Genomic DNA, 11,871 nt, shown 5'->3' on the forward strand with positions numbered 1-11,871 from the left:
CAAAAAAATTGAAATGCCCAATAACAGAGCATCAAATAAAATTTGTTATATCTATAGAGTAAGAAACTATGCAATCCAAGGACTTAGCAATAGTTGAGGGGACACATATGCCGGATCAGTTTAGAGGGTATCATACAGATGCTAGTCTCTGGGAATTCTAGTGCAGTGCTAACATCCTTGTAGAGAGAAAGGCACAAACATGTTATAGTGCCACTGGGTGCCATTTCCTCTCACTACACTCCTGATAATCATTAAGAAGGTGAAGAAGATGCATATCCATTGACATAGAAAATGTCCCTGACATACTGTTAAGTAATAAAAAAAAATGCAAAACAGTGTTCACAATACAATTCTCATTTTGTAAAAAAAAAAAAATTATAGGCGTTCCCATTGTGGCTCAGCAGGTTAAAAACTCGACTAGTATCCATGAAGATGCAGGATCCATTCCTGGCCTGGCTCAGTGGGTTAAGTCTTCGGCCTTGCTGCAAGCTGCTATTGCTGTGACTGTGGTATAGGCTGGCAGGCAGCTACAGCTCTGATTCCACCCCTAGCCCGGGAACCTCCACATGCTGAAAGGGTGGCCATAAAAAAAATTATAAGGATAAAAATGTGGTGGATAAAAAAACAGACAGGAATATTTTAACAGTGGTTATAGGTGATTTTAACTCCTGTTTATATTTTTTCCACATTACTAAATTTTTACAATAATATACTTTTTATGCTTAGGAAAATATGATAAAGAAAGATTTGAAAAAATAAAGCTTTCTGTTTGTGGCTTGGTTCTGAGATTGCTTTATGACAGGAATATTTCTGAGAGGGTTAGTACTTGCATTAAGGAAGTTAGGTGATCAATAAATGCTCTTACCCTTTCCTAGGAAGGGAGAGGGAGGCAGGGAGAGGCGATCCTTGGTATAGGTGTAGGGTAGAGATTTTTGAATCTGAAATTCTGGAGAGGGAAATGTATTCCTGGAGTCCCTAGTCGGAGCTCGGCATCACTATTTCCCATCCAGAGACCATCATAACTAGGTATTGCCTAGGTAACTAACTCTGGAGTTAAGCAACATTAGTCCTTAAATAAAGGAATTTTAGGGCCTAGCCTAGGAAGCTAACTACCCTTTACAATATTATTTCTATAGGAAAATACGCTCCAAATTCCACACCATCAATTCGCATTGGAGCTTTTAGGATGCAACCATTTTCAGTTTGTAGACCTACTTGCCTCATCCCCTTTATTCACTAATTACGTCAAAATTCTCGATTAGTTTATAAAAGATTGCAAATTTGTGGACAAATCCTTTGGCTTATGTTTCATTTTAGTCCAGCACACAGTCAAAGGGTTTTCAAGACTGGAAGAGATCTTAGAGATTGGCACCAATAACTAATATTTTTTTTTCTTTTTATGTCCACACCTGTGGCATATGGAAGTTCCCGGGCTAGGGGTGGAATCAGAGCAGTGGGTGAGACCTGCACCACAACCATGGCAACACAGGATCTGAGCCATATACTGCATCTTGTGGCAACACCGGATCCTTAATCCAGGGATTGAACCAACATCCTCACAGAGACAATGTCGGGCTCTTAACCCGCTGAGCCACAAGGAGAACTCCAGTTACTAACTTGTGAATGAGTATTACTTTTCATTGGTCAAACTGGCTAGAGCTGCCCAGGAATTGAGCAGTTATGCTAATGGTTTATGTCTTCAACATTCCTCCTCTCCTTACTATGACAGTTAATTTTATGTGCCAACTTGACTGGGCTAAAGATGCACAGATAACTGGTAAGACGTTATTTCTGGGTATGTCTACGAAGGTGTTTCCAGAAGAGATTAGCATTTGATTCAGTAGACTGAGTAAAGAGACCTGCCTTCACCAACCTGGGTCGGTGTTACCCAATTTGTTGAGGGCTCCAGAAGACCAAAAAAAGCAAAGAATGGTTGATTTCACTTTCTTCTTGAGCTGGGATGTCCACCTTCTCCTGCCTTTGGACACCGAGTCTTGGATCTTTGGATTCTGGGATTTATACAGGTGGCCTCCCAGTTCTCAGGACTTTGAAGGCCTCTGTCTGGGAGTTACACATCAGTTCCCTTGGTTCCCAGGCTTCTGGACTCAGACTGAATTATACCACTGGCCTCCTTGGTTCTTTAGCTTGTGATGATATGTTGTGGCATATCTCAGCCTCCATAATTTCGTAAGCCAATTTCCATAATAAGTCTTTTTATCTATCTATCTATCTATCTATCTATCTATCTATCTATCTATCTATCTAATCTATCTATCTATCTATCTATCTATCTATCTATCTATCTATCTATCTATCTATCTATCTATCTATCTCTCTATCTAATCTATCTATCTATCTATCTATCTATCTATCTATCTCTCTCTCTCTCTCTCTATCTCTCTCTCTCTCTCTCTATCTCTCTATCTATCTATCTATTTGTCTATCTCTATATATCCTATTGGTTTTATTTTTCTGGAGAACCCTGGCTAATACACTCACCTTTTCCCAATTGTTGGGAGAGGCTTTAAGAACAAAATTCTTTGCTTTAGGCCTGTACATTCATTTTCCCAACATTATTTACAAATTCATTGAGGTCGGAGCTGGGTCTTGTAATCCTGAAACAGCCCAAGCATTTGGGACAATTTCATGACCATCTAGAAGGTGCTCAATAAATACTTGGAAACCTTATGAGGCAGTGGAAAGAGTGCTGGAATAGGTGTGATGCAAGTCTTGGCTAGCTGTGTGACTCTAGAAAAGTTATAAAAGGAAGGAGTGTACCAGCTGATCTCAGAGCTTTCCAGACCTGACAGGTGAAGATTGAACAGAGAAGCTCATCTCATGTCAATGGGACAGATTTCAACCTGTTTGATAACAGGCTTCTATGTCAGGGGAGAGGTTGAACACGTTTGCCTCTGTTAGATTTGTCCATGTTTCAGTTACCTTGGAGGGTGGTGACAAGTAAACTTTCTTGAATTTCTAGACCTAAAACATTGATCTTTGACCTTTGCTGGAGCAAGAATATTTTGTTAATCAGATCAAATATGGTCCCTCTTCTCCTAAAGTTTGTATATGAATATAGGGATTTCTAGGCTCCATGAAGCCCACCATAAATCTTCTAGAGGCCCATGCATATAATATTAAATTAAAATCCTCTGAAAAAAATTCCAAATCATCAAGTACAAGATTTTGCCAAAGAAGTTTAAAAACAGTTCAAGAGCAAAAGTTTTGCATCTCCAAAAACCTTCAGGATCTAGAACCATCTCTAGCTCTTGAAGATAAGTTGTTCCAGGACCTAGAGGTCAGGCAATTATGTCTTTTCTCCAGTTTTGTCTTGTTTTGTTTTTTTGGCCTTTTTGTATTTTTAGGACTGCACCTGCAGTACATGGAAGTTCCCGGGCCAGAGGTCCGATCAGAGCTATAGCCACTGGCCTACACCACAGCCACAGCAACATGAGATCCAAGCTGCGTCTGCAGCCTACACCACAGCTCATGGCCAATGCCAGATCCTTAACCCACTGAGCAAAGGCAGAGATCAAACCTGCGTCGTCATGGATGCTAGTAAGGTTCATTAACTACTGAGCCACAATGGGAACTCCTCTTTTCTCCAGTTTTTAATAAGTAAAGCTCCAGGGATTTTCAGCAAAGTTCCTTAGCAAAGGTCAGAGGGTCTATTATCAATTGACTTGTTCAGCCCCCAGGGAAGTAAGTCCCAGGTTTTCTCTATCCTTTGAGAACTGTGGCTTCAGCTGCTGACCTTAGACAAGCCACTTCCACCCCGCTGCAGCCCACCTTGGGCCTCAGTATCCTCATCTGGTCCAGCTGCTCTTCAAGCTCCAGAGTCCTGTTATCTGTGAGTCCTTGATCCCTGAGACACCCCTCTAAGAAGTCAGAATTCTGGATCCTAGAATCTATTGATTTTCCCCCTAGAAACTTTGATCTGTTCTTGCTACAGAGGAGATTCCTTTCCAAGAAGAATTTCTAGAGCACCTACCTGAGAAACATTTGTCTTCCCAGAGGCCTCCAGAAAGAGGGCAGGGAACATGGCTTGCTTTCGATTTTCTGCTCTGGGAAGAAACTTACTAAGAACCATCTCAGAGGGCAGATGTCTGCTGGGCCTATGTTTGAATCCAAATAAAACTCTCACCCAGAGGACCAGAAAAGGCAGGCCAGTGTGAGGGATTTAGCTGCGCCCCGAAGAAATGAAAATCTCTTCTACACTCTCAGGCATTCTCCCACTTTCATGACTCACCTCCCCTCATTCCAGAAAGTCCTGCACAGGAATTAATTTATGGGTCCTGTCCAGAGGTTTGTAAGTAAACAGTGCTACCAGTCCTTGTAGCTCCCCTGACTAACCTGATTTCAGGCCCCAGGGAGGAAGCTAATGACTTGTAGTTACTTTGCTATTGTTTTCCGAAAACAATTTGACTTCCTTTCTGATAGCCTCAGAATTCCTTCTTTACAAATTAAGTCACTGGAGCCCAGGAAGGGCTGAGCTCACCAGCTCAGTAGCACAATGCTCCTCGCTCAGATGCAAGATCTCCTTTCTGTGAAAAGTTACAGGGGCTCCAGAGAGGATGGTGAGCAAGCAGCTCCGGGGGGATGCAAGAACCATCTGGGAATAGAAGGGACCGCTGTGCCTCTGCCTCTCCCCTGAGATCTCACCACGACCCCAGAGACTGCAATAGTAACAAAGCTGTGTAGTGCCCAAAGGGTAAATTTGTGAAGATGGTATTATCCTGACCATTTTACAGACAAGGATGTTGAGGCTCAGTGGTTTGCCTGAGATCACACAACAAGTAAGGGACAGGGTTGAGATTCCATCTCCAGTCTTCTAAGTTAGGACTTCTCCAAAGAGGTCATGCAAATGCAAAGAGTGGCCTTCTGTCCAGCGCTGGCAGACTCTGGTCTATCATCTGAGAACTGAGCCTTCATGTTAGATCAGAATCTACATTTGAAATCCACTGGATGTGTGGTTTGAGTGGTAGATTCTTGTCCCTTCTCCTCCTCCCCCTCCACATACTCCAAGGCTGGGGCTGGGTTGAGTCGGGTGTTGAGGGAGTTATTTCTGAACCGTCCTCCTGCCAGAGAGGATTGATGTAGGTTCTCGGCAGAGAGGCCAGTCCCTTCGTGTCATAAACTATGACATAAACTATGATCCCCGCTGGCTTTCTCTGGCAGTCTGGACCCATTACAGAGATGTTTTGACTCTTTTTTTTTTGGAAATTCTTAGGCCACTTTTTTATTATGGTGCTTGTGGAGACTTTCATTTTTGAAGGGAAGTAGACTTTCTCACTTTTTCCTACTGTTGGTCACCACTCTGCCCCCTGCCCCACTACTGCTACCACTTAGAAGAAAGCTGGTAACCCTCTAATCTCTTGTACCCCGTTTGTATGCATGCCCACTTTAGCACTCATTACACTGCATTCTGCTCACTGGTGCACAGGGCTCTCTCCCAGCCACAGGGAACGTTAGGGCAGAACTTCTATCTCATTTGCCTTTGTTTGCCCTGTCTTTGCACACAGTAGGTCCTCAGTATACCTTCACTGAATTCATGATTAGTGAATGAGTGACTCTACAGAGCAGGTCCTGTTCCTCAAACTCTGGGAGGAGGATGCTGTGTGGGAAGTACAGGTCTGCCTGGAAAAGCAGCTGTCAAGTGTTCTCAGGTTCAAAAGGAAAGTTATATGTGAATGGCGCCTTTGGACTTGGGCAGTGCACAACCTGCCTGGCCATATCTGGTGGCCTCGCTTACAGGAGGCAATAAAGGTGGCCATAATAGTTAGAGCTACTATAATAGCGAAAACACCATGTTTCATTGATAGTATTTTATCTCTTTCCAAAGTAGTCTTCCATCTATAACTTAATTTTGATCTTGAGAACAGCTGTATGATTCATAGCATGCTGTATGTTTATCTATATCTATAATCTATCTCTTTGTATTTTATATATGAGAGAGAATATTTAGTATTCACTACATGGCAAACATGATACACATCTCAATCTTCATAACCAATCTGTAAGTTTCAAAGTTACTATATTATCCTTATTTAAAAAGTGAGCCTGATGTGACTGTTGGGGGAAAAATTTTTTTTCCTCTACCCTTTAGGTTCAGTACTTGAAGTGGGGCGGAATGTGAATTAAACTCACAAGAGAGATTAAGAGCAGAAAAAGATTTTTTCTTGTATGCATAGGGGAGCTAACAAACAAAAGCAGTTAGCTCACTAAATGGTTAAAGTTGGAGGGGTATATATTTAATTTAGTGAAAAGATAGGAGGGGAAAAAAATTTCTATGGGTGGAACAAATAGGTTTCATTAGGACAGACAAATAGGTTTTTTAGGACAAATGGGAGATAAGAAAGTTTGCGATAAAGTTTGTTTATGCAAATGTACTGATCCTTCTGTCTTCTTCATGGCCGTGAAACTCCCCTGGAGAGGGGATTTATAGCAGTCTCATTTCCCAGAAGTTGCCGCTTCTAGTCAGATAAGGGAAACTCCAAGAAGGCTTCTTTCTGCCTCTGATGAATCTCAAATGTCTTCGACCTAAAATAATCTTCATACCAACTCTGAGGTTCTAAATGGGTCCCCATGAGGCAAAAGAGGTCCGACGGCTGCTGAATGGACTCAAGATCTGAACCCAAGCACTCTAACCACAAGCTTATTTGCCCCAAGTCCTGTCTATTCTATCTTGAGTATTTAGCTAACTGAATGTGAGAATAATCTTTGGCGGAAATTAAAAAAAAAAAACCAACAGGGAATAAATAGTCCTAATCTTCTAAATGCCTCTAATCCTCTGTAGTAACACGATCTCAGGAGCTAGAGCTGAGTCTAGACATTAATTTGGGAGGAGACACAAAAATTTTGTTCTTAAGTTCGGATTTGAATGTTACTGGCTAAATTATTAAGGCAGGCATGGGGTATTGTATCTCTATTTTACATGCAAGGAAACACCTCTACCTTGGAGTGATTTGTCTGAGAGTACTTGTGTTAATGGCGTATTTGATAGAAAGTTTCTTGACCTTGTATTTTAAGATACTTGCCAATCAATTACCTCGTACAATCCCTTGGACTCCACTGAAAACACCTTTCAAAATGAGGGAGAAGCAAGAGTTCTCTTGTGGTGCAGTGGGTTAAGGATCTGGCGTTGTCACTGCTGCGGCTCAGGTCTCTGCTGTGGTGTGGGTTTGATCCCTGAGAACTTCCACATGCCAAGGGTGTGGCCAAATTTTTTTTAAAAAATAAAGGAGAAGTAAACCCTTTTGAGTCCTTGTGAAGTGGGTAAGTAGAGACAGACCAAGGATGCATAATTTGTTGGAGGAGAAAGAAATGTGCTCTAGGAATGCACTGCAAATTCTAGAGAGTGCTGATAATTCAACCAAATTATCATAAGATTCCCAGTCTTCTTGTTTCAAGGATTTCCATTCAGATCTAGAGGACAAATGCCATTCTAAGATTTCCCAGAAAAAGGTCTCAATTTTTGTGCAATCCCTCGGATTGGGTTGGGACTCAGAGAGCCCCAGTGAGGCTGCATCCAGTGTTGCCTTCCTGCCTGGACTTCAGTGGGAAGGAATCAGGTTTGATGGATACAAGATTCCTCCCCCTCCTCCTCTTCTCACTGCCATGGAGGCTGCACAGAGTTCTTAAATTTGGGATCCCAAAAGATCCCATCTGCCTTAAGCCCAAGAAGAGACACGGATGTAACTTAGACCTTTTTTTTTGAGACCAAAACTTGAGATGTTTTGAGAGTCGACTCATAGACCAGAGTAGCAAGGGCAAGGAAGTCTGTGTTTCTTTTGGATACTTCTTGGAATAGGGTGTTATTCCCCTTTTTCACCACTATCTGGAAAGTAAAAGTCCTGGGGGACAGCTAATGACTGTGGTGCTTGAATCTCCCCTGGCAGCCCACGAACCCGGGCTCCAATTACCCATTTATGCCCTCCAAGGAGGCAGCAGGTCTTATCACCCTCACAAGTAGATGCTGACAGAACTTATTCACATGTGTTACCCTTATAGGCGCTAAGGGAAGCAGTTCTTTAAACATCTGGACCACAGTGTCTTGGGAGGGAAACACAGAGAGTGAGAGTTTCATTGGGTAGAGGAGACATGTTCATTTACACTCTTGCCTCTAAGGAGAAGCAAAAAAAAAAAAAAAAAAGGAGTTTTCAAATGCCACCTTTTTTTTTTTTTTTTGGTCTTTTTTTTTTTGCCTTTTTCTAGGGCTGCTCTCATGGCATATATGGAGGTTCCCAGGCTAGGGGTATAATCGGAGCTGTAGCCACTGCCCTATGCCAGAGACACAGCAACACGGGACCCGAGCCGCGTCTGCCACCTACACCACAGCTCATGGCAACACCGGATCCTTAACCCACTGAGCAAAGCCAGGGATCGAACCTGCAACCTCATTGTTCCTAGACGGATTCGTTAACCACTGAGCCATAACAGGAACTCCCCTCAAATGCCACCTTTCAAAGACTTGTAGATAAGGTCACTGGGTCTCTTCCTGGAAAACTAGGATGGTGCGGGACCACCTCACGGTCAAAGACAATCTCTCCTACTAGGGCTGGAGCCCATCTTTCTTGTGCCATCTGCGGGTCTGTCTGCTTATAGCTAGAGGGCCCTGTGCCCTCTTCTCTGCCCAGGTCAACGGGTTTCCTGAGAATTTCCTTTGGCATCAGACAGATCTTTTCTCTACCTATTAACAGATAACCTGGGGCAACATACTAAACTTCTCTGAGTCTGAATTTTCTTCCCTGTAAAATGGAAATAACAACATGGTATCTATCTTGCAGCGTGGTGAGATGAGAATGCCTGGTACACAGAAGGCCTAGAATAAATGTGCTTTTCCCTTCCCCCTTCATTACAGCCCAACCAAGAGATCCCTCTGTGTGAACCTGTTTTCCAAATGATTTTTTTCCTCACATAATTTAGCACTTTATTATGTCATTATGCATTGAGGACAAATACATGTAGCTGCTGCCATTTATACTAATTGTTTTGTCTGAAGAGCTCTTTTCTGCAACTAGAATGTCAGCTTCTTGTGGACAAGGGATGGTCTTGTCTCCCACTGAGCATAGGCTGGGCCCCTAGTAGCAGCCAATGACTCCTTGTCCAGGAGGCCCTGATGGATAGTTCAGATGGTCTTTAGTTTGCTTTTTGTTGTTGTTGTTGTTGTTGTTTGTTTCTCAGGTTTTCTTTTTTTTTCTTTAATGGTCATGTGGCATATGGAAGTTTCCAGGCCATGGATTGAATCTGAGCTGAGGCAACACTGGATCATTTAACCCACTGTGCCAGGACAAAAATTGAACCCATGCCTCTGCAGAGACCCAAGCCAGTGCAGCCAGATTCTTAACCCACTGTACCACAGCAGGAACTCCCCAGATGATCTTTAGAATGTCACCTTTCTGTCCTTTCCTCTCCAAGTAAAATAGTGTAAGGTGTGCTGTGTTCAAAGCCCAGCACATGGTAAAGGTTGAATGAAGTCCATTTTGCCATCCCACTTTGACAGCCTTTCATTACGGATTTATTTTAACCCATTCTTTGAACAGATTTTGGCTTCCTCTCTAAATTCTCTCTGAGTTCTCCATATTTTTTAATGAGTGGGACTATAGACCTTCGCTTCTCTTTCTAAGACCCTTTCTTAAGCTGTACTAAGAATGAAGAAGAGATCAGGGCAGAGCCTCAGTGCCCACCCATGGCTCTTTGCCCTGCATCTTCTTTTCTGGGGCATCAGGCATCTGCTCACAGCATGCTTCTTAGATGTGTGGTAGTAGACAATCACCCCAGGTCTATAGCCCTAATGATATTTTCCTAACTTTTGTCAGAATTGTTATGGTGAGGAATAAACCAGAGTTTTGAAGACCTTGCCAAAGCAGTTAGCTTTGGCCCATTAAACACATTCTGTCCTAGATGCCACCCTGAGCCTGCTTGGCTGGAGAGCTGGCTCGACATTGCTGAGTTGGGATGATCTGAGTTCAAGACCTCAGGCTTCTCTCAGCACTTACTTGGACTTCCTGGATTGCTTCCAGCAACACGTCCAGTTTCTTCACTGCCTTATTTCTCTACCTGCCAAGCAGAGTGGGAGCATTTACCTTCAGTGCCCTGTGCTTGTGCTAGGATCATGGGTGTTCCTACATCTCAGCAATTCTTCCCTTCTGGGTTCAGAGGAAATTGACATCTCCCTTCATCCCCAGCCATGTCCTCAGCTAGACTCTCCTTTGGCAGCCAATGATCTAGGAATGAATATTCCTCTCAAATGTCCCCACTCTCAGATTATCCTTCAACTGAAACTTAAAGGTTCTTTAACTGGCCATCTCCCTGCTGGAGATAATAAGGTATTCCCAGGAACTTCCAGTCTTTTAGAGTCACTGGTGTGTAAGGACAAATCCATAGTGTAGGGAAAATCTCTGCTTTGGAGAAGAAACTGGGTGTCACCAAGGCTCTGCATGGTTTCACATGCTGAATTCTATCCCAGGAGTTGGTACCAGCCATGGGAAGGACAGGCAGGAGGAGAAGGCTCTGTGTTGTATTGTACTGTATTTTGTTCCATATCCACAGCACTTGCCACATACCAGACATTGTGCTAGGTGCCTCACACATCCTCATTAGTCCTCATGACCACAGGAGGAAGTTATTATCATCCCCAATTTACAGGTGAGGGAACTGAGAGAATAGAGCTTATGTGAACTTGCCCAATGTCACACAGCTAGTAAGCGGGGGAGTCAGGATTCAAACCCAGACAGGCTGGCCCCAGCATCTGCTCTGATGTTATACAGAAAAAAGAGGGGAAACTCTGGCTGAAGAATCAAGAATCCTGTGTTTGTTTTCAGCAGGACTGCTGCCTCTCTAGACACAGGAAATTTGGCCCCATGTTCTTTACCCTCTTACTGATCCTAAGCTTATTCGCTCATGAAAAATATCACCCACTAAAGAAACAAACAATTTTGTTGGAATATTTGTGAATGATGCTATATGTGAAGGGATGTCGTGGAGCAAAGGAATGGGTCTGGGTTCTGGTCCCGCCTCTGCCTCCTACTTCGCTGTGTATGATCCTGACAAGTGGCCTCGAGGCTGCGCCTCAGTTTCCCTGGCTCTTTCAAATGATCTCTGGGGTTTTCTTCTAGCTCTCACAAACTGGGCTCTTGGTCATTGGTTTGTCTAATTTCAGCCCACTCATAGTAACCTCCGTGGTTGATATTTATCACAGTCCAGCCAGGTCCACGGCTAAGCACTGACCTTGAGGAGTTGAGGAAAAGGAGTTGAAAATGAGGGGAGTTTGAGGGAGAGATGCCTGTTTCTGAATTTGCTCACCTGTGACTTGTGATTTCACAAGACACAACCTTCCCTCCATTGGCTCAATTCCAGCTGGGAGACCTGTACGCTTTCATGGAAAGAGCAAAGAGGTGACTTTGGCAGTGGCTAAGACTTCTAGTCATGACTCTACCATTTATTAACTGGGCACCACGATTGTGTTACTTGGTGTCTCCGAACCTTAGTTTCCACAAATGTGGAATGTAGAAATGTCTACTTTATAGAAGTGGACTTTGGAATGAGTAAGTGAAATAAAAACATGGTGTCTATATCTGTCCCTATATCCATATTCATACCTATATCTGTATCTATATCCATAGCCATATCCATATCTCCATATCTATATTATCTATCTGTCCTGGGCAGTGGGGAGCCCTCTCCCCGTCCTTTGGGGCTTTCAGGTTACCTCTGGTGTCTATTCTGGGTGCAGCTGCTTGTGATGTGAGACCACGTTTTCTGGGCTACCTGGTGCCCAGCTCACTGATGTGGGCACAGAAGTCCTCAAAAGATCACGAATGAGCACACTTTTTTTTCTGACAACAGGAAAAGGATGGGGAAATGGGACTT

Source organism: Sus scrofa, chromosome 4, assembly GCF_054392235.1.
Source record: "Sus scrofa isolate SSC_HxYL_T2T_F1_AM1 chromosome 4, Sscrofa_HxYL_maternal_Yorkshire_Landrace_v2.0, whole genome shotgun sequence".
In the NCBI taxonomy this organism is placed as follows: domain Eukaryota; kingdom Metazoa; phylum Chordata; class Mammalia; order Artiodactyla; family Suidae; genus Sus; species Sus scrofa.